Raw genomic sequence first — 26,542 nt, forward strand, 5'->3', positions numbered from 1 at the left:
GTAGAAAATCATGGCAGGTAAAGGGAGTGAGAGCGGGGTTAGGCAGGCACAACTCTGAGATGAGGGGCATCCCAGCAGAGAGGCAGGGAGCAAAGGGAAGAGCCACACACACCTTGTGTGTCAGAAGGAAGAGCTTCCTAGACAGGGTGGGTGTCAGGAGTTGGGAGCCAGTTGGAGGGAGTGTGGAGCGAGTGCTGTGTGCATGAGGCTATTCTTTGTCCCAGCTCCATCTCCAGAGCCTGGATCTCCTACTTCAAGCAAGGGTCTCAGTAAAAGCTACCTGGGGAATTAACAAGAAACTGAGTCACTTTTACATCTATAATCATCGACCAAAAAAATAAATAAATGAATGCTCCTACATCCTAAGCCACTCTCCATAACTCCTTGTTTCCTGTGTTTCTGCTATAAAATAGGATGAATTTCCTTCATGAGAATGACAAGTATTACAAGCGTTTCAAAAACATTGATTCGAAGGAAATCTAAAATATATCTTTCCCTGCTAAGGAGCTCTGTTAGGAAGATAAACAACCACACCATCCTCAATGTGTCTACACCCGGGATGTTCAAGGCAGCAGCTCCATAAATTGAATAAAATTAAAAACGCACTCCTCTGTTGCCTTCGCCATACCTCAAGTGCTTTGCATCCATGTGTGGCCAGTGACCACAGCCGGGGACAGACCAGACACGGAACATTTCCTTCATCAAGAAAGCTCAGGGCTAAACCCTCGATCACCTTAAATTACTCTCTCCGATTACTTGTGGGATGAGCTGGAGTTGTTGAATGCAAAGAAAAATAATTTATCTTCTTTAAATACAGTTTCACGGTGATAAAAATGAGCAGATTCATAAAAAGTTTTCAATAAACCCTCTTGCCATCTGGGTGGATTCCACATGAAATGTGTGCATGGAAGAGAAACAGGGATAAACCCAAGCAAGATGGATCTTAAGCATCAGCGTTTGCTGCTTGCGTTAAATCATTCCCACAGCGCTTGGTACCAGAAGTCCCTGCTTTCCAGCTTTGGGCAGTGGTGAAACTGTACCATCAGCATCAGCATGAGAACGGGGAGCTACAAACTGCGTCGGCACCCATGGCGATCACAAAATGGTGGTGCAGTACGAAGCTGCCAGCAGTAGGTTTGGGTGCATGTGTTTCTTCCCTTCCAAAATGCACGGGAAGCTGCAGTTCCCTGATTCTCACACCTCAGTGATTTCCAAGACTGAATAACTTGCCGGTGGCCCCACCCTCATATTTTATGGTGGCCCTTGGGCTCAAGCCTCTGGCCGGCACCAGTCACCCACAGCCCTGTGCTCCTTCAACTAGGAAGCAGGGGTGGGAGGTGGGCAGGAAGAGATAGAAGTCTCAGCCCAGTGCACAGTGGTGACATTTACCCAGAGGAGGAAAATGGAAAGTGGAACTGATTTATTCTTTCATCTTTATACACCTAAAATCTCATAGGGCAAAAGTAGGCAATATCGCATTCCTTGCAGAGACTGAGTATGGTAAAGGTTAGCAACTGTAACTTTAGTTAGCATTTTCTTTCCTAGAGAATTCAAACCCATGCTGCACTACACTGTTTTCGGGTGGGACAGGAGTGGCGGGAGGCCCCTCACCATGCTGTGCTGTCTGATGGCACACATGCAGCAGAAACGGCATTTTGCATAAATGGTTTTTATTCCGGCAATTATTGAAAAATAACCTCCCTATCACAACACCTTCCTAGTGGGTAATTGACAAGTGCTCACTTTTTCCTGCAAAAAAAGGTAAATCTCAAACTATAGCATATGCATGGAAACACACAGCGTGCTTTGTCTCACTAAGATGCTCAACTATTCGTTGAAACGAAGCTTGACCTTTGGCTATGTTAATACATTTAAACCCTTTTTTTAAAGACCAAATTATTTTAAGACCAGTGAAGCCACTGATTTTCCTAGTTGCATTCTCAGAAAGATCTATGGTATTTACTTGAGAACATGTTAAGACTCCACCTCAGACTCAGAGTCCCCAGAATCCTTAGATCTCTTAAGACAGCATAAGAAGTGAATTTAAGCTGATGCCAGGCGGCTGGGGGGAAGAATACTTTCTGTTGGAAAAACAAAGAATCGAATTAACATGTGAGATTGGGACTGTTTTCTATGAAATTAGCACACTTTTTTATTTACTGGGAAGATAAACCACCGGAATCCAGCTTAACAGTGAAAAAGAATCTCCAGCCCAACAAGGTGTTATACTGAAGTGAGCAGAAAGAGTCCCCAGTGGTCCTACTTGGAGTCTGCAAGGATTAGAGAAGGCTGAGGGCCATCAACTGCTGCCTTCTCTGCTTTGCTGTCTGCTATGGGTCACATGGGGTGCCCCAAAAGCCATTTGGAAGTCTAACCCCCAGCACCTCAGAATGAGAGTTTACCTTTGCAGATGGAGTTAGTTAAGATGAGGTCATGCTGGAGTAAGAAGGGCCCTGCATCCAATATGCCCGAGTCCTTGTAAGAAGAGAAGAAAGACCCAAAAGGAGATGAAGACAGAGACACACAAGGGGATGCGACGTGCAGACAGAGGCCAAGGCCGGAGTGCAGCCGTGAAACACACAGGCTGGACTGCTGCTGCCAGAGGCTGGGAGGGGCTAGGGAGGACCCTGCCCGGAGTCCCAGAGGGTCACAGCCCTGTGGACACCTTATTTCAGACATCTGGCCTCCAGACTGTGAGACAACAAATTTCTATTGTTTGAAGCCAGCAGTTTTGGGACTTTGTGATAGCAGCCCTGGGAAACTGACACCCCATGCTGTCATAGTTCCTCCCAGGAGCAGGGAAAGGAGCTGTCCCACCTCCCAGCTGGACAGGAACACATGGATGGAGCTTTCCAGGTCCAACTGTATAACTATGGAAAAGCACATCCATATAAAGATCAGGAGGGTCATATAAAAATGATTATTTAAGGTGGTAGAGTTGGGTGTTTTTTTCTTTTCTCTGCTCTTTCACAAATTTTTGTTAAGGTCCGTTTAAAAACATGCAAAATTCCTAGGCCAAAAGGGTTTTCATATTTGATTAACCATATTATTGCTTCAAAACTCCTGAAACAGCTACTTCCCCTGATGCTGGGAGTAAAGGCGACATCTGCAGTCTCTTCCAGCACAGTCAAGAGCTACTCCTCATCCTGATGACTCAGTGTTGCGGCATCTCCCTAAATTGTGCACCAGAGGCAGGCTCCTCATCTCCTTGCCCTCGCCCCCGCCCTGCCTGAAAGCATCACTCCACAATTTTCTTGTCTACTTTTGTTTGAAAGCCAGCTGGGGAAGGCACTGTTCCTAAAGGTAGTCTGCCTGCCGTCACTGGCTGCTTATAAGTCTCATCTGCCTTTGGTTTTCTCCAGTTTCACTCTAATATACCCAGCTATGAATTTCCTTTCATTTATCCCACTTGGGACCATACCAGGTTTCTTGAATCTGGATTTCAATGTTCTGTATTAGTTCTGGAAAATTATCAGCCATTATCTTTTCAACTATGTTTCCTTCTCCATTCTTGTTCTCTTCTCTTTCTAAGACTCAAGCGTGTGTTAAACTTTCACACTGTATATTCTATGTCTCTTACTTTTACTTCTGAGGTTTTCATTTTTCATTCCTCCATGATGATTTTTAGGTGTACCCTTGAACAATCTCCCAGTTCACAAATTCTCTCTTTAGCTGTATCTAATCTGATCTTAAATCTATCCAGTGACTTCTTAATTGAGTTATTTTTTTCTTCAGAGTTTTTAAAAATTTCTGTTTTACTTCTGGGATTTCCAATTCCCTGCTCATTTTTTAAAAGCTTTGCTTAATCTCTTGTAACATACTAAATATAATGCATACCTCACCTATTGGCTTCAGTGTCTGGAGTCACTGTAGTTCTGTTTTTGGAGTATCTTATTTCTGTTTCATCTCATTTAATGGTGTTTGGTCTCCTTGTGTCTGGTCATCTTCCACTATCTACTGGCACAGTAATTTTTAAAATTTTTGAAGATATAATTTGAAGCCTGGGATGTCATCATCTTCCTTTAGGGAAGATTTTTTTTTTTTTTTTTTTTTTTTGAGACGGAGTCTCGCTCTGTCGCCCAGGCTGGAGTGCAGTGGCCGGATCTCAGCTCACTGCAAGCTCCGCCTCCCGGGTTCACGCCATTCTCCTGCCTCAGCCTCCCGAGTAGCTGGGACTACAGGCGCCCGCCACCTCGCCCGGCTAGTTTTTTGTATTTTTTTAGTAGAGACGGGGTTTCACCGTGTTAGCCAGGATGGTCTCGATCTCCTGACCTCGTGATCCGCCCGTCTCGGCCTCCCAAAGTGCTGGGATTACAGGCTTGAGCCACCGCGCCCGGCCCTAGGGAAGATTTTTATTTGCTTTTGTAGCTCTCTGGGAGGAGTAGCAGTACGAAACCTCAAAACCTGCCCTCTCTATCTCTGCATTAGAGACAGGATTGAAGACTGGTATTTTAATCTATGCTTTGTGAAAGCAGAAAAGTGTTCTTCAGGAGATGAGTGGCAACCATGAACTGCCAGGAAATCAATGGATAAAACGTGCTTTCACTGCATAGTTTATACAAATTACTTCAACCATAAAATTTGACAGCTTGTAAATAATGGCCTAAGAAATCCAGAGAAGAGAGAGGTAACATTAATTTAGAGGCTGTTTCTTGTCTTCAGCTGTACCCCCAAGTCCCTGCTTCCCAGCCCATACCAGAATTTCATGGATATTTACTTTATTTCAATTCTCCTTCACTTTCCTCAATGTTAAAATGGAAGAGTTACAACTCAAATATCCAATTATTTTAGGAAGTACATAGGATTGAGAGCAAGTTTACATTTTATAAAATCAGTAAAACTAGCTTATATTTTAGCAAGGACAAAGCAGCATGGGATGGTAATCAGTAGCCACACATTAAATAAGTACTTACATGCTAAACTAGCATTTAAAGTAGTCTGACCCTAAAATAACTCATGAATTGTCTTAGATAGTGGACTTGGAGAAGCACCATAAGGCTTTTTTATCGTTATTGTAAAATATAAAACAATCAATCTTTTTGTGTAAAACACTGCATATAAACACACATTCCAGAAAAGTATCAAAAACAATAATTACAAATTCTTATTCACTTCTCTGGGGATTCATTGCATAAGCCTGCCACAAAGAAGTACAAATATTGTTTTTCTCTAAAGCTATCTGAGTAAACATCAACCTAGGAGAAAAATCTGTCGACCTATGCTGTGGGGTGCACCTCCCAGGATTCCTTTAGAATGCGGACTTGTGGGCATGGGATGGGGCCCAAGATTCAGCGTTTCTCAGGAGCTCCCAGGTGGGGATCACACTACAGGCCATGGAGTATTTCATCTTCAAGATACAAAGCTCTGATGGACAGCCCTTGAATAACATCAAGGAGACATGAGAAAAATCCAGTAATGGTGCAAATAAAAAAGAACACTCAACCATATGCCAATCATCTCTTTAAATATAAGCAAACATAAGTCTACATAAGTTAGATAAGATGTACGTTTTGTTCAGCATTGCTCTTTTAACAATATTTCGAATCCCTGCAAATTACTGTCCAGCTGGCACATAAAACACGTTTTTTCAGATGCTTTTATTGATGCAAAGAATTTCAGTTTTTGAGAGAGCATTTTATGGAGGGCAGGAGGAAAGGTAGAGAACACAGCTTCGAGTAAAAGACCTTGGTAAGTGTCGATCTCATCAAAAGAGGATGAAAGAGTTCTGGGTGTGTATGTGTATGCATGTGTGTGTACATGTGTGCATGTGTGTACGTATGTGTGCATGTGTGTACATGTATGTACGTATGTTTAGGTGTGTGCACATGTGAACATGTGTCACGTGTGTACCTGTGTGTATGTTTGTGTATGTATTCATGTGTATGCATGTGTGTATGTGTGTGTGTATGCATGTGCTGTACCTCCAAGGCTATGAGGATGGTAAAACAAAAATATGCTCCAATGTTAAGTAGGAAAAATGTATATGTGTGTATATATATATAAATTTATATTTCTATTTATATATATATATAAAACGAGAAACTAGATGTCTTCACAGGCAATAATATGTTTATTCCAATGATGTAAGTACTTCTTTTTTTCAAGTATTAAATTTCAGGATGAAACATGCTTTCTTTCATTCCAGATTGTAATTCATTTAAAATGGAGGACTCATATAACTACAAACAGTAAATTATCTCTAGGAGAGAAGGGAAAACAGGGGAAGGGAGGAAGAAAAACCACATAAGTCTTAGAGTGAAGGTTTGGCTACTGTTTTTTCTAATTCTCAAAGGTAATGCATCTTTATTTTATTGTTATACAGAGAGGCCCAGAGTCAAGTAACTCTTCAGCTCCAAAGACTTTCCCCTGAACCTCTTTTAAGGAGAAATTATTTCAAATGCCCTTGGGCAGCAATATGAAAGATAATATTCAGGTTATATTGCAAACAAATCTCCATTTTAAAAATGAGCCAGATTCCTCCCTCTACATTTCTGTCCCTTGTCTTTAATGCATTCAAGGACTCTTGGGAAGATTGAGAAATAGGCATAGAAACAACCTAATAATACAGAGAAGTCAGCATGTTTATTGTATTTTTGAAGAACACAATAATTCCTCCACATAACCTAGTTTCTGACTGGAAGATAATAGGCATTTCATCTTCAAGAAATTTGAGAAGATTGGGTTAACAACTCATGGTTGGCAAGGTATCCTGAAAGTTCACTGACTCCCAGAGCTTCCCTTTGCTTTGTGGTAAAACACTGTCATTCTCAACCTTGTGTTGTTTCACGCCCTGTCTTTCATTTTTGCTTCGCCTATAAATAAACATTCAGTTTGCTGGAATTAGTGAAGCCAAGGACATGGTGGCATTTGACGTCCTCGGGCATCTGATAAGCCGACACTAATTCCAAAGGGGCAGCCTTACTTTTTAAACACTCAATTTTCTTTTAAGTAAATTACAGGAAGAAGAACAACCTTCCTCCACGTCTGCTGCTCTTCATTTCTTCCCCGGCACCCATAATCCTGAAGGGATTTTGGTAACGCAGCATTTTGGTAACGCAGACCTGTGCTAGGGATACCGTCAGCCTTCACTGATGTTAAAGGGTCTTTTTTCAGCTTTTCTTTGAAGGAGGTTTTTGTTTCATGCAGAACTGCTCTGGCTTGACAGGTTTGTGGGGTTTTTCTTTCATCACTGTAAAAATGCCCTTCCGTGGTTTCTGGCCTCCATTGTATTTTATACAGGGGTCTGCTTAGACCCCTGTACACGTGGAGTTTTCCCTTATCTTTTTTTTTAATCAGTTTAACTACAATATGCCTAGGTAGGGTGGTCTTTTTCTTCTGTATACTCCTGCTTGGAGTTTGATTAGATTCTTGGAAATGAAAGTTATGTTTTTCATCAACTTAGGCAAGTATCTGGTCATTATTTGGCATATCCAGCCAAAAAACCAAAAAGGTGATGTCCAATATCAGTTGCTTCTCCTCTGGGTCTCCAATTCCGTGTGTGTTAGGCCATTTAATATTATCCATAGGTCCCTGAGGCTCCACCCCTTTTCCTTGTAGCTTTCTCTCTGTTCTTCTTACTGGATGACATCTGCTGATGTCTTTTAATCAACAACTCTTCCTCCTGATAATTCTTACCTGCCATCAAGCCTATCTAGTGAATTTTTCATTGCATTTATTGTACTTTTAAGATTCTTAAATTCCATTTGGTTCTTTATCATTTCCATTTTGTTGCTAAGATTCTCAATCTGTTCGCTTGTTAAGACTATATTTTACTTCAATTATTTGACCATGTTGTAAAAGCTGCTTTAAGATCTTTGCCAAGTGCAACATCTGAGCCATCCCAGGACTGGTTTCTTTTGACTGCTTTTTCTCTTGACCATGAATCTCATTTTCCTGTTTCTCAGTTGTCTGGTGATTTTTTTTTCCACTGATACTGACTTTGTGGATAAAATGCTGTAGAGACTCTGGATTTTGGTACCTTCCTTTTTCCATGATTGACTCTTATGACAGCAGGTAGTTCAATCACTGAATGATCTCTGTGAATGTGAGCATATCTCTGGAAGTCCAAAGTGCTTCCCAAGCCCCTCCAACTTGGCCAGACCTACCTTTCAACCTCTATATCCCTTGTGTGTCTTTGCAGAGCTTGGTATTAGGTTTTGTTAGGGCAGGACTAGAGTAGTTTTACCCTGGCATTTGATCCCACCACCTACGGCAGTCTGTCTGGCATCTCATCTGGATGCCACAGGTGTTAAAGTGGCATTAAGATCTCTCCACCCTGGGATGACTGGAACTCTGGCAGCACAAAACTCCACTGCTCAGCCTCCAGTTTTCTGCTTACTCTCAATCCCCTGCCAGCTTCTATTGATAAGCCTTGGCTATTTCTGCCTTGTTCATGGGGAGCCCAGCCCTCAGCCACAGACCATCTTGTTACTTGGCTCTCTGCTCTCTACTCTTAGACCTGTGGATTCCAGCTGCTTCAGGCACTTCAAACTTTGACCTGTGCTTTCCCAACTCAGAGGGACCACCATGCTCTCCCTGGGTTCCAGCCTCCTGGCCATGCCAGGAAATTGTTCACAGGCAGAGACCAGGGCAGGGGTTCATTTCCAGAATTCACAGGTCCTCCTTCATTCACAGGTCCTTAGGGAACACCTGTTGTCCACCACTGGAAAACAGTTGCCTCATACATTTTGTCAGGTTTTACAGTTGCTTATTGCTGGGCACTACTTCAATACCAGTTTCTCCACCATAGACAGCCACCCATCACTGCTGATCTGCCTGCATCAATAAGTATTTATTGAGCATATTCAATGTGCCAGGCACTAGGCACAGTGTGGGCCAAATGCAATGAGCCCTGCCCTCATGGAGTAGACAGACCATGGGAAAAAAACAGACATGAAACAAATAACCACAAATCTAAATCTGCAGTTAAATTATGATAGATATTGTGTGCTGAAAGTAGAGAGTGCAATGAGAAAATAAAACTGAGCACCCTAATGTAGATGGGGGAGGAAGCCTCTTTAAACATGTGGTTTGGGAGATGAGTGGGCCGGATGAAAGGCTGGGGGGAGACTTTGGCGAGGTGAACACGCACAGGGGACCCACACAAAGAGCAGATGGTGAGGAGGCCTCACAGCAGGAGGGAACGGAGTGTCCTTGGGCTGGAAACAGAAGCTGAAGATGAGGCTGGAAAGCCAGCAGACCTTTGAAGATCTGAGGTTATACCTGTGGCTAAATGGAATTCCACGGAGACATTTCCAGCAACAGGATCAAGTTCAGAAATGTATTCTTACGAGTAGGAGCCAAAATTCCAGCAGGTGCTGATACAGCTCTCATGGGTGAGCCTTCAGAAGAAAAGGAATAAGACACCTTTGAGAGAACACAGAGCCAGCTGAGGATCTTTGCCTGAGAAGAATCAATGTATCCTAGGTCACTATTTGTTGAGTCAATAGAGTTTCAATAGTTGATCTTTCTCTTTCAAATCTTCAGATGATAAAATCTTACCTAAAAAGTCATTTTAAACCTACGAGTTGGTTCTTTGCCCTCTAATATGTTTCATTTTATGTAGCTATGACCAACTGAGTGAAGAAGCCAGAATTAGGTGGACTGGGCTAGTATGCTAAAGGGTACTATGACAAACATGAAGTTGACATTAGCAGACAAGGATGGCCTACAGGAAAGGAGTTCTAGGTGCCAGGTGCCACACTCATGCAATTCTTGAAACTATTTCTAGAATTGTTTCTGGATCCCTGATGTAAACCTGCCAATTAACAAGTGTCTATTTCTATCAGGGTCTCCTTATGTTAACCTCTTCAATTTAAGCTTAAACATTTTAAAGTCGTTAAACAGAAAGTTCCAATCACAGCACTTACAAACTCATATTTTAGGTCAGCCCTTCACATGGTCACCATATTGTTTATTTCCATCTACTCGACTGAGGCAATTTTTGCCCAATATAGACAAATATTGATCAATCTGGTCAAATTTGCTCTCAGTCATCCAGTAATTAAATTTTTTTTGGCAACAGGGAATTAATATTCATATACATGTCATACTTGTCCAAAATATTGCAAAAGGAGCTATACTAATTAAAGTTTTAAAGAGATTCTGATACAGTAAAAGCATGCATCTTTTCTGTGTAAGATACCAAAAAAGATGCATAGCTATCACTGTGTGTGTCTGTGTGTGTGTGTATGTGTGTGGGTGCATGCGTGCATGCTCACTGGAAAGCAGCGACATGCCCATAGTCACGTGCATATATAACCTAGATTCTCAATGTCACCTCACATATATTTTGCTCTGCTAAATTACTGAAAATAAAATGTATAGCATGATATATTACAAGCATATATTGTGTACAGTTTGTATATAAAAAAGAAAGAATGATTAAAAGTCGATGAGAGACTGTTTATAAATCTTGATTGCTTCATAATTTTAACTTTGAGCAACATTTTTATCATAATTATAGGCTTTCTTAAAGCATTTATGCAGATTGTTGTTACTCAAAAGGGGGTTTATTCCATTTTGGTATAAACTACCCTTTTTTTTTTCTTTATGAAATCACTCTTTGAGTTCCTAATACCCAGTACTCTGCCAGAGCTGCAAAATGTAAATAGCAGGAAGCACTTGTCTTAACAGTGCTATCATTGGGCTCCCTCTCATCTTGTCCCTTATTGCCCCATTGACGTGGAAAAGAATAAAACTTATCTATAAAAATAAACATTTGACATGTTTAGAAGCTTCTGGATTCCTCTCAGAACACTAATGTTCCTGGGAGGCTAACACATTTTTGTACCCACTTCACAGATCAAGAAATTAGGTCCTGGAGGTCTAAACCATGACAAAATATTCCGTTATTTCATTTTAGAACCATGAAACATTAGATTCGAAAGGTGGATTCAGAACCCATTGAGTTTGGCTGCCCTATTTTTGTGCTTGGAAAATAGAGGTCCTGGAAGAGCGAAGCACCTGTCCAGGGTCATGCCAGACATTTGCCAACGTCGAGCTCAACAGGCACCAGTGTAGTGAAATGTAGAGTGAATTATTCAGAGGCTTTAGCATCATGCAGAATCAAAGCCAGAAAAAAAAAAAGCTCCACCAACTTTTTCTACCAAGGAATCTTTATTGTAGCTCCATGAGCATAGACCCAACAGGAAAGAAGGGAAAAATCTCCTCACTAGACATAAAAATAAAAACAAAAAGCAAAAAAAAAAAAAAAAAAAAAAAAAAAAAAAAAAAAAAGCTTTCAGAAGTGTGTGAGAGATGGAAAGAAAGAGCATCAGAGAAAGGCAGAGAGGGGCTAACCCAGAAAAAGAAGCAGCCAAATACCACCAGCGAGGCTTTGCCCCACGTTCTGTGAGGACGAAGACAGAACCTGCTTTTCATCACCTTTACATCCCCAGGCCCAGTACAGTGCCTGACACATAGGAGGAGACTGGGAAATGTTTCTGAAATGAATGAATGAATGAATGAATGAATGAATGAATGAATGAATGAAGAAATGAATGAAGATCCAAAATTTTTAAAACTCCCCAAGCAAGTAAGAGGTAAGACCTCCAAATCCTGTAGTTTATGAAACAGGATATGTGTATTCCAATTGCACTTTAATTCTGGTCCATAAATAAGCCTTTATGAGCAAAGGCAATAAGACTTTTAGATATGCCCACTGTTCCCACAAAAGGCCAGTTGGGTTGGGTTACATGTGACAGAACATGACAGAGTGTCGAATTTTAGTGACTGTAGATGTCTAAGGAGTTCTGAGAAAGGAGCACTCAGAAGAAAACATTGAAATGTCAACATAGGTCAGGGTCTAAGGTGCTGCAGACAAAGACCTCTGGCTAGGAGGCGATGCTGGATGCACAGCACATACCACACTGGACACACCTTTGGGGTTTTTCCTAAGAAAGTAAGGTGTTTCTTGGCCTGACCTCACTCTCTCCACCACCCCTTGAGTCAGGGAATCCATGTGAGTGGGTCTGCCAAGAAGATCAAGTGAAAAAAATTAAGAGTCCTCCAGTGATGTTTTGAGTGCCAGGTCTAGGTGCTTTTACATTCATGACATCGTTCAGTTGTCACAATAATCCTACCATGTAGGATTTAATATCTCCACTTTATGGATTAGAAAATTGAGGATTAGAGAAGTTAAGTTACTTGGCCAAGGACACACAGCACAAAACAGCTGAACAAATCCAGGCTCTGGTGCAGAACTGTCTTGTGCTAGTGCCCATGTTGTAATCTCTTCATTTACAAACAGACAGCTGAACACCTGCTGGGCACCAACCAGTGCCCCAGGCAACTGCAGGTCATGAAGCTGTGACCTTGCCTCCAAAGACTGCTGGCTAAAGGCTGGAAAGTCTGGCTAAACCTATTCATGTGCATATCACCTATAAATTAGCATAGTCAATAAATACCAGAAATGTTACAGTTGTTTTAACTTTTCAAATGAAATTTGTTTTTATTGTGAATTAATGACTGAGAAGGCCCTTTTTCCTATATAACATGGATTGTTTTTATTTTGTATAGCATATAATATTATTATGATATTATACACACACGTATCAGCAGACTCTCCCTCCTTTGAATGACAATTACTCAAACTCACCCCATTGACAATATCTAACTCTTTGGTGAAGTCTTTCAATAATTGCATTTGTGCTTCTATATTCAAGGACTGGAATAAAGTGAAATATTGACCCTGGTCAGCTCTGATTCAGAGAAGATTTTGATACACCATTGTATTTCTATTCAACAATTTGTACATTCCATTCTAATTGCATCTGGCTTACTACAGAGGTTGAGTGTTGAGAAAAAAGAACGGGGCAAGGGAATATGAGAGGGAAGCTTGTGTTCAGTTAAACATAAGTACAGAAGCTCAACAAACCAGTGAAATTCATTATTTTATGGCTCATCAGTTGGTTCAGCTTAAGTCCTTGGATAAACTGCATAGAAAAATATTACCATGATAGTTAAATTACTGCCTCTAATAAAGAATGGGTAAGTAGAATCTCAAGTTATATAATTTTTTTGCTGAAGTAAATCCCAACAATGTAACAGCCCCCTGCCCTGGGTGATGACAAGCAAATGGTGCCTGAATGTGAAGGTCATATTTGGCTTTAACTGATTTCAAACAAACAAAAACCAAAACCAAAAACCCTCCACTACAAATGATGATTTCAGAAAGTTATTTCAGCCCTGGAATCACCCGTAATGAGAGCATCATCCTTCTACCTGCATCCTCTTCATCCTTCAAGCTCCCCCACCAGGAGGCCTGACCCTTCCGGGATTGCACAGCTGCACCCCACAATTCAACACTGAAATCCCGGGGTTCCTCCGCCACATCCGCAGGGCACATCTGCCCTGAGCAAGTGTTGCCTGCCCCTCCCTCAAAAGACCTAGGCCCAGTTCCACCTCACAGCTGAAATTAGACATCCAGTGCACTGCACACACCCTGGCAGGGACACTTGCTGAAGTTGACACCTGTCTGAGTCAACCCCCACCTTCCTGAACGGCACATGCACCTCGGTAGGAGACGAAGCGAAATTCGGTGGGAAAATAGTGAACTTTAGCCGGAAGGTGAAAATACATTTCTTTTCTGTACATTTAGAATTAATGAATCCTATAGACCTGTGGAAACTGCTTGTAAACATCTGATTTTTCCATTAAAATATGATTAAAATAAATGGCACAGAGAAGCTTTAGTTATTTTTACAACAACCCCCCCCCCGCAGTAGAATATTTATTCCGTATATTTTTAAGAGGGCTTGGGGGGCATTAAATTATGCTTTGATTGTATTCCATCAATGAAAATATAAGACACAAACATCTTATTTCTTATAAGAAACAAATAAGTACTTATTAACTGTGTGTGCATTCATGGGACACACAAATGGTCTCAGGCTGAGCTTATATAGTAAAGAAAATTAAAATTAGTGTTTTGACTTCTATTCATTGTAAAGTAGATACCAGCCTAAAGATTCCTAATCAGTTGCAAAATACCTATCATGAAGGAATATGCAATGCAGAATGAAATCGCTGTCCTCAAGAGAAAGTTCTGAGAATTATTTTAATCTACATAAGGGCAAATTTGCCTCCCATCACATTTTGTAGTAAAATCCAAAGTTTCATTTTGGCCTTCCAGCCCCAAGTTTAAGTTCCCAAAATGAAGAGTTGGCATGATGGTTATTCAAAGAAAATTAGAAAAGAAAAGGAGAAGTGTGAGTTAAGCACGAAGTCAAATGCAATCAACGTTGTAAAAATCGAAACCCCAGTGATCTGCTGTGATGTGGGATCAGAGTCATGGGATGCCTCCAGTTCCTATGTGAGGTTGGTGTAGGAGTTAGACATCACCATCAAGAGGTGAGAATTTGGGAAGACATTTCAAGGATGACGGAAGCTCTGAGTGAGTGAACACATACTCTTCGCACAGAATAATCCCCCGTGGCACTGGTTTGCCGGCAGAGCAGAATGTTTGGGACCTCACCCAGCAGCCACGCGCGGACATAAATCGTTCTCAGCACGAGAAACACAAAGGCCGCAGGATCCCGCAGGAGCTGCAGCGGGTGGGGGTCATTTTTGGACGCTGCCACCCTCAGGAGTTCCAGTCCTTCAGGCGAAAGGGGCAGATCAGGCCTTCGGGGAGGACCCTTGCCTGGGAGAGGGAGGGCAGTGCCCCAGGGGCCGCCTCCAGTGCGGAAACAAAGAAGACGGTCTTCGGAGCGTCCGCCCTCCACGCCTTGCCGCGCAAGGACCCCGCGCTCTGGGCCACTTCCTCTTGCAAACCACGAGGAAAAGGCAGTTTCCACCCAGACGGCCGGTTGCGGGCGAAGGGAATAAAGCGCTGCTGCCGCCGCGCTCTGCACTTGGCTCTGGGCCTGGCGGGGGTCTGGCGCGGCCGCGGATACCTGGGTGACCTCGGCCGTGGTTGCCGGCTCTGCTCCGACAACGAGTCTTTTTATTTGTCGCCTCCCCCTTCTCACCACCGAGGCCGCAGGAGAGGCTCGCTGCCGGGGGCCGAGTTCGGTGGACAAGGGGGCATCGCCCACAGAGAGCCGGCAGGAGGGAGGCGCGGGGCCGCGCTTGGGGCCTGCCGCTGCGCGCCAGCCTGGGCAAGAGCCGCCACCTTCTGCGGGCGAAGCGGGTCAGGATGCAGGACGGCAGTGGGGCTGGAGGCGGCTACTTGGGTCCACACCCCCATGCCCTGCAAGGCTCCTGGGCCCTGCTTCTCCTCTGCCTCGCCGGGAGAGGAGCAGCCTCGGTTTTACAGAATTTCAAGGCAGCGTCTCCAGCGCCCCGGGCGAGGCCACGACATTTAGGAGCGCTCGCCTTCGCTGCGCTGTGTACCGTGTACACACTGGCTCCGTGCGCGAGACCCCGATGTGGGTTAAAACTCCACTTCACAACCCCCATTGATACGGGTTTGACATCTGTTTGCCAGAGTGTTTTGCACTTAGCCTAACACCCGCTATTAAGTGACAAAATTGTGGCAGCCTGTCAAAGCCAGCTGACTGGCAGCTGCTCCGCTTACAAAAACCATTCAAATATTTGCAGGTTTTGAAGGTTTGTGCAGTGTTGTACCCAATCTTTCAGCGACTTAACATGTAAAATATAAGTCAAAGTTTTAAATCTGGATTCCAAAATGTTTCCATTTTCCATACAAAAGGAGAAAGCTTTCAGGGAACCTGCTGGAATGGGTCCAATTCCAACGTGTCTCCGCGTTTCCCGCCACGAAATTCCTGTACAAACCCGGTTTTTTAAAGATGTCAAGGACCAACTTCCTCTTGTTACCCACATCTTGGAGGACTGAACTAAATTGACTTAAACTCCAAGGGAATACAGTTTCTCAAAAGTAAAGTTTTTAAAAATCCCCAAGTAAAGAAACGTACCTGTTTAATTTTGCTTTTGACACTTAGACCAATGTCCCTTAGGGGAAAAGCGAGGTTGTTAGGAAGAGTATTCCTAGTCAACATCTGAGCTCTGGCGGCTTCCAAAACACTCACTCCTCCACTCGCACTTCTAAATAGCTTAGTCCGATTAAGAAATAATTTGCAAATGACATAGTGTTTCTCTAGATTAAGATCCATCGAGTGAAGTCATGTGGGGTTTTTGTCTCCGAGATTAGAGCCAGACAGACAAGGATCTCCTGCAAACTGCAGCTGCCGACAATGAAAAAAAAAATTACCCTGCGTTTGTCCGGGGGAGATGTGTGCGTGGGTCCGCGCGCCCCGCACCGACACTGAGGGCTGGCACACCCTTACTGTCTTCAACTGTGCTGGACTTGTGTGTCTTTTTTTTTTTTTTTCTTTTTTTATGTTGGTAAACATATTTCCTTGGGTGGGAGGGGGTCACAAATCCTCTGGGCAAACGTGGGGTCGTCATTTTAAAAAAAGCAATGAGTTTGCTTGTGATACATTTGCAAGGAGTCGCGAGGGTGGTGGTCTTGAGTCCGAAGTGCTGACAGCTTCACTCAACTGTGGGGAGGAGGCAGAGAGGAAGGGTGGAGACAAGAGACCCAGACCCCGAGAAACAAGTGGGGCTCCAGCCCAGGCGCCTCACAGAACACATTTTCTCCTCCGCCTTCGACTCCGCGTGGGCTAGCCCCGCGCTAGGAAAGGCAGGCAACTCGGTCCTCCGAGGCGAGGCTGGGGCTCTGCCTGCAGAGGGAGTGACAGTGCGCCGCGAGGGTCCGCGCCCCAGGCGGGGGTGGCCGCACCACGCCAGAGCCCCGCACAGCCCCGCGGGCCTCCCCTCCCACAGTGCGCGCCTGGAACGCGGGCCTGCCTGGCTGAGGGCCGTTTACCTGGAGAGCTTTGTGTCCAAACACTAATCCTTAGACACTGCTTCGTTCAGCAGCTGCCGTTAGTCGTGAGGGCACTAGTATGGGGATGGGGGAGAATTCAGGAGCCCGTCGCAGAGTAATATTTTAAAAAGGGGGGGGAAAGAAAAGAAAGCCCAAACTGCTCCCCAGGGGAGGCCTGGCGCGGCGGCCACTGACACGGCGTCCCCGCTGCGAGCCAACAAAGCTGAGGCGCTCCGCCGGAGGACAGAGCCTAGCGCGGGGACCGGCGCGGGTGCGAGTGGGGGCGCGGCGCGGAAAACCTCTTGGAAGGTCCGGGTGGACACGGGACGGGAGGGGGGGTGACATACTCCCACCCAAGGGTTAGAAAAGGCGCGGGTAGTAGTTCCAGGAGAAAATAGGCAGCCCTCTGTGATGACAGAATTGACAACTATTTTGGGGGGGAGGCGGGGGTTGGACTCCGAGTCCCTCGGGACGGAGGCGCAGGGGAGCAGGAGGGGCGCCCAGTCCCTGCAGTTGCCTGGGCCGGAATCCCGCAAGCCAGGCCGGAACGCGGGGGCGGGGGCGCCGGCGCGGGAGGGGGGCCCGCGGCGGGAGGCGAGAGCGAGCGAATGGGGAGAGAAGCGAGGAGCAGGAGGGGACGCAGGGGAGAGGGGACTGGGGAGCGGCGAGAGGAGGACGGGAGACGCGGCTCCACCTCCCAGCTCAAAACGGCGTCCCAGCTGCTCGCAAACCAACTGCTCGATTCTATTCACTGTCGAGTAGGAACAAAAAAGTGGCTATTTATTAGAATACTTGTTTGGTATTGTTCCGCGCCACACAAAAGGCGTTTCATTATGTGGAGGGATCTCCTTTTTCCAGAGAGAAACAATAACTTGAAATTGTCTTTAAAGTCTTTTCTATCAATAATAAATTTCATTTTCTTGTCTCTCTCGCCTGCAGTGTGTGTGCGCGCGCGCGAGGCGAGGAGAGAGGCGCGTGTGCGAGTGAGTGTGCTAGCGGGGGTGCGCGTGTGAGTGTGCACGTGTGTGTGCGTGCGCGTGGCACCGGCGCCCGCGGCTACGGGGCTGGCGCTGCCGGAGCCGGGCCGGACCAGGGTCCGAGATCTACGGCGCTCTGGGCACGCTGGCCACCCGGTTCGGAATGAGTCGGGCTCCGGGAGGTGCCCGTGGGCAGAGCGTTAGGGGCGCGGCCGTGCCGGACCCGCCCTGGGGACCCGCTGGAGCTGGAGGAGGAACTAACTGTAAGTGTGTCTCGAACTTGCGCGGGGGCTTCAACCCGCCCGGGGCTGGGGAGCCGGGCGGTAAAGGCTCTCGGGAGAGGGGCGCGGTGACTCCACGGTGACTTTCCATGAAGGAGGATGGGGTGTCTCCGCAGCTTTGGGGCCCCGGGAAAGAACAGGTGGGTAGATGTTGTGGCCACGGCTAGCGGACTCGCCGCGGGGCACATTTGTCATTTTCTTATCTGTGCGTTCACTCCTCCCCCGATCCTCGGCTTTTTGGATTGGCCGCCGCCCAATGGACCCAGACTGTTTCTCTCTAAGTCGCCATTTTTGGGGAGGGGGGAGGGAGATCGAGCCTGTGGATTTGGGGGAGAGGTTCGCGTCCGCCACAGCTCCGCGCCCCCTCCCCGCCCCTCGCGGCTCCCCCACCCTCGCGTTCGGCAGCGCCAGGCTGTGCTCTCCGCGGTGCACACCCGGCCGCGCCGAGAACTAAATCCGCGGGCTGAAATTACGTTTTAAAAATTAACATGTTGAAGCGTGTGCCATTTAGTGAGAGGTGTTTTGGGCAAGGAATCAATTTAACTGTGACTGACCGACGGGCTTGACTGTATTAATTCTGCTACTGAAAAGAAAAAAATCAATGAGCCTCAAGCCTTGGACTCGCAGAACTGCCGGTGCCTTTCCGGGAGCCCCACCAGCGCGGCCCACGCCTCAGTCCCGTCGCCCTAAGGTGGGATCCTAGCGCCCAAGGGAGGGCGCCCCAAGGCCTTCCTAGGAGGATTGAACCCCGCGCGGGCGCACAGTTCCGTGCGCGCGTCCTCCCTCCTCCAGCGAAATCGTACCCGCTTTGCCTCCTCTTGCAGCACCGCGCGTGCCTAGGCTCTCGGTGCGCGCAGCCGGGAGTCTCCCCAACCAGTGCCGCAGAGCCGCCTGCTTCCGACCCCTCGTTCCACGGGTTTGAGCCTCCTGTGGAGAGGAAAGGTCAAGAAGTTTCAAAGGTGAAATGGATTTTCGGCGGGGGCTGGTGCTGGAGTCAATGGGCAGGGCGAGGCAGGCCTGGCAGTCATTGACCGGAGCAGGGACCCGGCTGGCCGCCTCCCCTTGCAGGAAACAGGTGTTTGAACGCGATAGCGGCCGCCAGTCAACTAACGCATTAAACGCTCGCTTTATAACATCGATTTCCTGGAGTGTGGTGGGGCCTGCGTTCTGGAAGCTCCTTTGTGAAAGGCGGGGTTTGGGGGAATTGCCCTGATGGTACCCCAGTTGGCGCAGAAGGTCCCCAAAAGCCCCTGTCACCGCAGCATCGGACAACGGGGCTGCCCAGGCGGCTGGAAGGGCAGCTTTTCCCTCCCGCTGGGGTGGAAAGAGGAGCCCTGCTCTGTTCCCCACCCAGGACAATGGTCTTGTTACCCCGGCCTCCTCCCCTGCACTTAGGGCCTGGCATGCAGAGAATGCCCACAGCAGAGGGGGAGGCCTCCAACACCTGGCAGGTGTCCCCCGACGAGCTCCGTGTGGTTTGGAAGGGTGGTTAAACCGGATCCAGGAGGAAAGCAATTCCATCCCTACCCACATCCCCTGGGCCCTACCAGGCTTCCTCCCTGGCTAGCGCCTCTCCTCGATGGGAGGCAGGCCAGGTGGCAGGGCTGGAGCAGGCAGGCATACAGGAGATGTCATGCGTACCTGTGAGGATGAACAGAGAGCCTTCAGATGGCCTAGTGCTAGGATCTTGTTATCACTGTCATGAGAGCAGATGGAGCCGTGCGGGGAGGCTGCCACGAAGGCAGAGGGAAAGGGGTTGGGATGGAAGGGAGGAGGCTGGCACCTGGGCGCCTGGACTTGCTGGTCCTAGTCTCCCTCCCCGCAAGGAAGAGGAGGCCCCGGGAACCTTGCCCTGGCTGTGCTGGGTCTGAGGGAAGAGGCTCCAAGTGGCAGATCTTCCTGTGCCTACCTGCCTGATGGCAGAGGATACACCACCTGAGAAGGCAGGCTGTAACCAGCCTCTACTCCAGAAGCAAATCCGCCTGTGTGTTCTGAGCTTTGAGCATAATTGTAAATAGCTGAAAATAATGAAAATGCATAGAACCCCTACTCTGAAACCCACGAACTCCTCCCCTCCTGCCTGATGGGGTCCTTTGTCTGGTGGGGCTCCTCCACTCCCCAGAGCCATGGGAGATGATACAGGAGGAGTCAGTTCATAAAGGGACAGGTGGCCCCTGGGGAGCCAGAGTGGCGTGTTCTGCTGGCAAGAAGAGGTGCAAATATCCCTTTAGCTGGTTTAGCAGAAAACTCACCTATGTTTGCCCACTTTTTCTCACTGCCCCTAAGTTGAGATTTAGGGTCAAACACCATCCAAAACAGGGTTCTTTCTCTGCCTGATCTGCCAAACCTCCCTCTCTCATTTAGGTGGCACTCTCTCCCCAAAGCTAGTGTCCCATCCTGTGGGGTATCTGACCCTTTCAGGGTCAGCACAGGCCATTCCCGTTCCCCCTGTCCGAAGGATGCGGCCCTGTATCATACAAATGTGCTTTCCAAAGAGGCCCTGTACCCAGGTAATCACAGGCCTTCACCCAACCTGAGGGAAATCTGATTTCTGCTCACAGGACAGCTGGTTTCTGCCTCCTCGAGGTAAGATAAATAGCATTCAAATGGGGCCAAGAGGCCCTCTATTAGCTCAGCGTGCAGGGCACTGGTGCTGCATTAAAGCCCCATCCCACAGCCTGAAGATTTAAACAGAACCACTTTCCCCATTTGCTGTTTTCTGAAGTAAGCAACCCATGCGACTGAAAGGGCTTGAAATTGTGTCAAAGTGATGTTTTAATCTCATTGAAAAGTGTATTAAAGGACAAGATGTAATTTATGTGAGATGCTTCGATGAAAGCAGAGATTGGAGTGGATGGTCCTTTCACTCGTGTGAACCTCGTGTCATGTTTATATTGAAGCCTGTGTAGCTAATCTAATTTGCAATAACAGGGATGGCCTATAAGAAAAAGCATCTCTGATTTCACTTTATTTCTTTTCATATAGAAATTCCCTATGACTTGTCTCCTCTTGTGACTGATGCCTTTTCCATTTGAGGGCTAATGAGAGAGGATGGAGGAAGGGCCTGTTGACTCGTAGCTGCTGCACTGGCTTGCAAGCGGCTCCTGGTCACTGGCTCACTGAGACTAAGCTGGTCGTGGCACTGGCCTGAAACGCTGTTTTTGATCCTGTGGAGTGAACACTACAGCAGCCCTAGAATGTCAAATCCCACCTGCTCCTCCACACTCTGGGCAGCAGGGGTGAGGGTGTCTGTTACAGGCCAGACCGGTTTGTTTCTCCGCAGAATTTCGGCTTTCCTGGTTTAATCAGATGTCCTGCACTCTTGGACGTTTATAATTGGCAGTTTTTAATGGGAGTGGTTATGAAGCTGTCTCAGATTCAGAAAAGTCTGATCTTGTACCGGCTCTTTACACTATTACAGAAACAAAACACACCTAGTGCTCAGAGAAGGCGCTTCGTGTGTTCAGGATGGCATCGAACACAAGCATTCTCCGTCAATAAAAAACAACATGCGTTAGAAAATTACAACTTTTGTACAACGTAAAAAGGTGTATTCAAACTGTTAATTACGGGGGTTTGTGTAAATGAAACTTTAGCAGTGACCCATTTAATTTTCCCGTAATTACTGACAAAATAAGACAAGGCTGAATCACAATACGGTATGTTTATCTTGAAGGAGAATATTGCGCTGACGTGGTTAAACCAAAGAGTAAGAGCAAAAATTTAAAAGGGAGGTGCGTAAGTATAAAAAGTGCACAAAAATCACACCCTGAAACCATCTGGGTTTAAACCGCGGAAGACGCGGCTTAGGCGGCTTCTCTAAAGAACCCGACCAAATTTGAAAGGCGCAGGCATTTTTTCCTCAAAATCCGAGGCTCAAGAACCATCTCCTCTGGCAGGGTCCAGTCTCAGCTCCGCCTCTTGCCTCTTCACCCACTTGGGCATAACTTTTGCGGGTCCTAGAAATCTGGGCAGCAGAAGAGGGAGGGGAACGCTCCAAGCCAGCAGCCGCACTGGGCGTGCACCTGCCACGCGAAGCCAGAGGTTGGACGACGCCGCCGGCCAGGCGCGGCTCCCGGGGGACCCCGAAACCGCCTGTGGCTCAGGCCTTACTTGGCAGGACGAGATGGGGGCGTGAGAGGAGGGGTCACTGTTGCTCCCTCGCACAATAGACTTCCCGCAGGCGAGTGCGAACGGCCTTTTGCTTCCTCCTTCTTTTCCAGGACCCTTAGTGGCAGGAGGGGAAGGGAAGCGGCCCCAAGGTTTAAATTGCCTGTTTCCTGATACAGCCACAGGCCCAGCAGCGGCTCAGCCTAGGCCACCGGGTCCAGGCCTCTGGGCAATAGGCCCGGCGCCCCCTCGAAGCACCCTTTCCCGCCGACCCCGCAATCTTTACTGTGAGAGTGAGGGCAGCCTGTGGTGCCCAGAGGCGCCGGGCGCTCGGCGCACCCGCCGCGCCCACAGCGCTGGGGACCGACTAGGGCTGCCGTCAGCCAGGGTCGCTGTGCCCATTTGGGTGGCACTCTGACCTGGCGAGGGGTGGAAGCCCAGGTAGAGCTCGTGTCTTTAAGAGCCACCCGACAGAACTGCGCACTACATCTGCGCCAGCTGGGCTGGGTGGGAACAGCCCGTCCCGGGGCGTACAGGGCAGGTAGGTAAATACTCTGCGCCCATTGGGTTGGGTGGGAAATACTCCCGTGCCGGGGCGTACAGGGCAGGTAGGCCCAGCCGAGAGTCTTCTCGGAAAGTTTCCCACAAAAGAAGGGCCGGGCAGGCCGAGCGGCAGGAAAAGCCGGTGCTCGGCGGCGAGGCCCGAGAGGCCTGGCACCCGGCGGCCTCCCAGCTTTGCTCGGGTCTCCCACCGCCTCTCTCCAGAGCCGCCCGTAGCTCCGTGGGGCGGAGGGCGCAATGCCCCGCTCTGGTTCCAGCCTTTTTCCTCCCCTTGTCTCCTCTTTCATTCATAAACCTGGTGGCTACAGACGCAGCTTGAATATTGACGTCTCTCCCCCAACTGCTCTGCCGTTAACCCAATTACAGAATTCATCAAGAACTGTGTTGAATTATCTCTTTCCATACAGTATCAGCATTAGCCTAATTAAAAGCTATAATGTCTGATATAATGATTAAATCGTTAGCTCTGCTGTAGGGAAGCAATATTTTGTTTTCCCTTCAATTAGAAGCTGATTGAGGTTTTCAGAGCAGGTCAGCTGTGAAATTTGAATTATATGTGTGAGTACTGCTCACAGGGTGAGCCCCTACTCCAAAGCTCCCAGAGCTTCTCCAAATGCTTTCACCCAGAGAGCTCGGAGGCACACAGTACGCGCCCGTGCGCACGCGCGCGCTCGCACGCGCGCGCACACACACACACACATACACAGACACGCAGTTGTTTGCTCTTCGATTGTAAATGTGCGACTCTCCACACGAATCGCCCGAAAGAAAGCCTGGGTCGCTTTTGAGGAGAAGGAGTTTCTTGACCCTTCCCCGCAAAAGCTACAGGAACAGCCTCCAAACCAGGACGCCTAGTCAGGCAAAGGAGAGAGCGGTGCGCCGGCACGCTGAGAGCGCATGGAGAGGTCTGCTCTGCTGCTATCCCTGATGGCTAGGGCTCTCTTTCCGTTCTCCTTCCACACACCCCTTTTCCCTGGGCTGTTATTATTATTTTTTTGCTTCCTTCAAAACCAAACCAAACCACCAACAACAAAAACTTCTGTGCTACTTTGGCTTCTCCGGCTTTGTTTGGGAACAGTGGAACCAAGTTAGCCCAGGCCAGGGCGCAGATGATGGACTCGGGGCGCCCAGGGACCCGAAAGAGAGCAGCACTCCTCAAGAGCCCCCTGGCCATCACCCGCGCGCCCTGGAGCGTCCTCACCCAAAAGCGCGCTCCAGGCCTTCAAACAAGGCCTCTGACTGCCAGAGCGGGTGAGGGGCGCAGAGGCAGCAGAGAGCGGAGGGACCCGGTGTCTCGGCGAGGGCGGCGGCGGCCAGCAGACGGCGATCGAGGCGCGCGCCACGGCACGGCCCGAGCAGAGCGCCGCGGGGTCTCAGGCCAGAGCCGCGCGGCCGGGCCCGTTGCCTCTTCGCCCCCCCGCGGGAGGAAACCCGGCCTTCTCCGCCCGCCCTCTCGCTGCGGTGTCCCCAGCACCCCCGCCCCGCCCCCGCGCAGTCCCCACCGTCGCGCTCCCCTCCCTCCTCGCCCTCACTCCGCGCCTCCTGTTGGCAGAGATGGCCTCGAAGGCCTCTTCCAACTTGAATGGCTCTTTCTTCTCTCTCCCGCGCTTTCTTTGCCGCCTTCTCCTCCTCTCCTTCTGACTACTCTTTTCTCTTTCAAAAGCTCCGCCTGGAAACTGGCGGCTTCCTCTTCATCTGCCTCTTTTAACTGTGGCCTTGGCCCTCTGGGGCGACACCAGAGCGCGGAAGCCTGAGCCCCTCAGAGATCGGGGGAGGCACCTACACGTGGCCTCAATCCTCCACCCGGCCCCAGAAGCCACAGGAGCTGAACCCAGGAGGGCAACCAGTTGTCGAGCGGCCACGTGTCCCTGGAGGGTGTCAGCAGGACAGGTCGACTTCACCAGGACCACGAAAGACAGGGCACAGTTTCTGTCTTCTTTCACTGTCCTGCAGAACTCCTAGCTTGTCCATCGTGCTCCTTGCTTGGGACTCGGGACTGACACTGGGCACAGAAAATCCACGTCTGGATGCCTCAAAGCTCCCTTTCATGCTGGAGGGGGGGCAGGGAGGGGGGACAAAAGCTAAAAGTGCTAATTACTCGATAGAGACAGTTTAAGCTAATGGTGTTAAAGTCCAGCACTCAGCACTCAATTTATTTGAAAGTTGAGGGTTCTTGCATAATGGCTTAATCTATCGCATACATACAGGCATATATGTGTGCGTGTAATTTCTAATGATGGCTTGGTTCTGGATTGTCTTTGAAGATGATGACCACAGGTTACATACAACAATAGAAAGTGTCCTTATTTATCCACATTTCTAAGTTGATCTTCGCTTTGGCATTTTGAGCAAAGAGGCACAATGAAGTTTTTGAGTTGCCAAAAAGCAAGTTTGGTCAATCAACAGTGAGAGTACCCTTGGGAATAGGGAAGTCGGTGTTCAAATCTCCAGGAGTCCAGCTTTTGGGAAAGTACTGGGCTTGAAGGAGGTCCCTGCCAACCTGGCTGGAGGTGGAAAGGAGAAGGAGGTGCTTTTCAAACTGATTTTGGACTGTCTTCTCTCTTTTTAAAGAGTCACTGAGGAAAGAGGTTAGAAGGAGCAAGAAATTGAGGCTTCCAGAAGCCATCGATCACCAGCAGGAGTTAATATGATGCTTGTCAATCCTCATGCCAGGAACGAAGGCACAGAGGTCTAGCATGCAGTGCCCTGTGCTGCCTAATTGGCACTGTCTGCTGCTGCCAATCATTTATTGCTTGGCAACAAGTTACACCTGCAGCTTTGGTTTAATACTTATGCAGGTGGCCACACATAGTGTGTGCAGCCGCTTTGGGTCTAGGGAACATCTCGTCACTGAAGAGGGCTTATGGAGAGCAGCCTGAACGTTAAGCACTAGTGTGATCTCATACGATGCTAAACCATTTTCCTCCTATTTAGATGCTCTGAACAACAAGGGTAACGTCGTATTTGGAAACAATTTTCCGGACTATGGTAGAAAAAAACTAGACCATTTCAAAGTCAGCTATCCAAGTTCCCCAAAGCATAAAGCATTCCTGCAAAGCACACTGGAGTGCAGGGTGTTTATAAAATAAATTGCTCCATTGATATGGAAAATAATGTGCCAAGCCTGATTCATACAAAGCATTTTCAGGGAGTCTTAAGCTATTTAGTTTAAACTCTAAATTGAAAAGCAGAGGAAAGAAATCTTTCAACTGCTAAGTGGATAATATAGTTCATAATTTGTAAACCATTTCCTTTATTTCAGTCTTGCTGACTTTCCATAACACACTGGATCTCACTGCACACCCATTGCCTCCTAAATTATCAAAGAAAAAAATGGGGCTATAGCATTCCCAAACAATATTCTTGCTCCTTTTTGTTCATTCACAATGTAACTGATATTTGTAGGTAGTGCATGGAACAAATCAAAAGATTTAACAAACTCGACTGGTGAAATAAGAAGGTAGTTGGAAACCCAGTTTATAACCTAGATATTTAGTGAAAAAATAAAAATGAAATGATGTTCCCTTTCTAATATAATTATATATTATTTGATGAATTTACTATTAAATGCTGAATGGCCTGGAATGAAAGCAGTTTAATCTGCAGAGGGATCAATTTGCTGTTGCACTTCACACTGTAGCAACCCTGCAATAATAAAACAAACCCTACAGTAATAATCATAGCAATTGAGAGGAAATAAAGCATTATTCTTTTACCTTGGACAAGCAACAGGGTCAAGAAATTCACAACCTCAGAATTTTTTTAAGAGGAAAAAAAAGGTGTCACGTGTTTGCTGCCCCACAGACTCAAACATCCTATTA

The 26,542-nt window shown here is 47.4% G+C and overlaps 1 protein-coding gene and 1 non-coding gene across 7 annotated transcripts in view; both read left to right on the forward strand.

Annotated features, from left to right (window-relative positions):
* LOC102133047 (uncharacterized) overlaps nucleotides 1-26,542 on the forward strand; it is a 697,922-nt gene that overhangs the window by 631,449 nt on the left and 39,931 nt on the right. The window contains exon 1 of one of the 6 annotated variants that reach the window (XR_010582692.1): nucleotides 17,830-18,032. The exons of 4 other annotated variants lie outside the window; for them this stretch is intronic. The gene's annotated coding sequence lies outside the window, so the exon portion shown is untranslated. One more of the 6 variants, XR_010582691.1, reaches the window with a different exon arrangement.
* On the forward strand, nucleotides 13,059-13,119 carry LOC123569898 (small nucleolar RNA SNORD44). Its single transcript, XR_006693783.1, has one exon. It is a non-coding gene; the product is annotated as a small nucleolar RNA SNORD44 (small nucleolar RNA).

Source organism: Macaca fascicularis, chromosome 17, assembly GCF_037993035.2.
Source record: "Macaca fascicularis isolate 582-1 chromosome 17, T2T-MFA8v1.1".
Classification (NCBI taxonomy): Eukaryota; Metazoa; Chordata; class Mammalia; order Primates; family Cercopithecidae; genus Macaca; species Macaca fascicularis.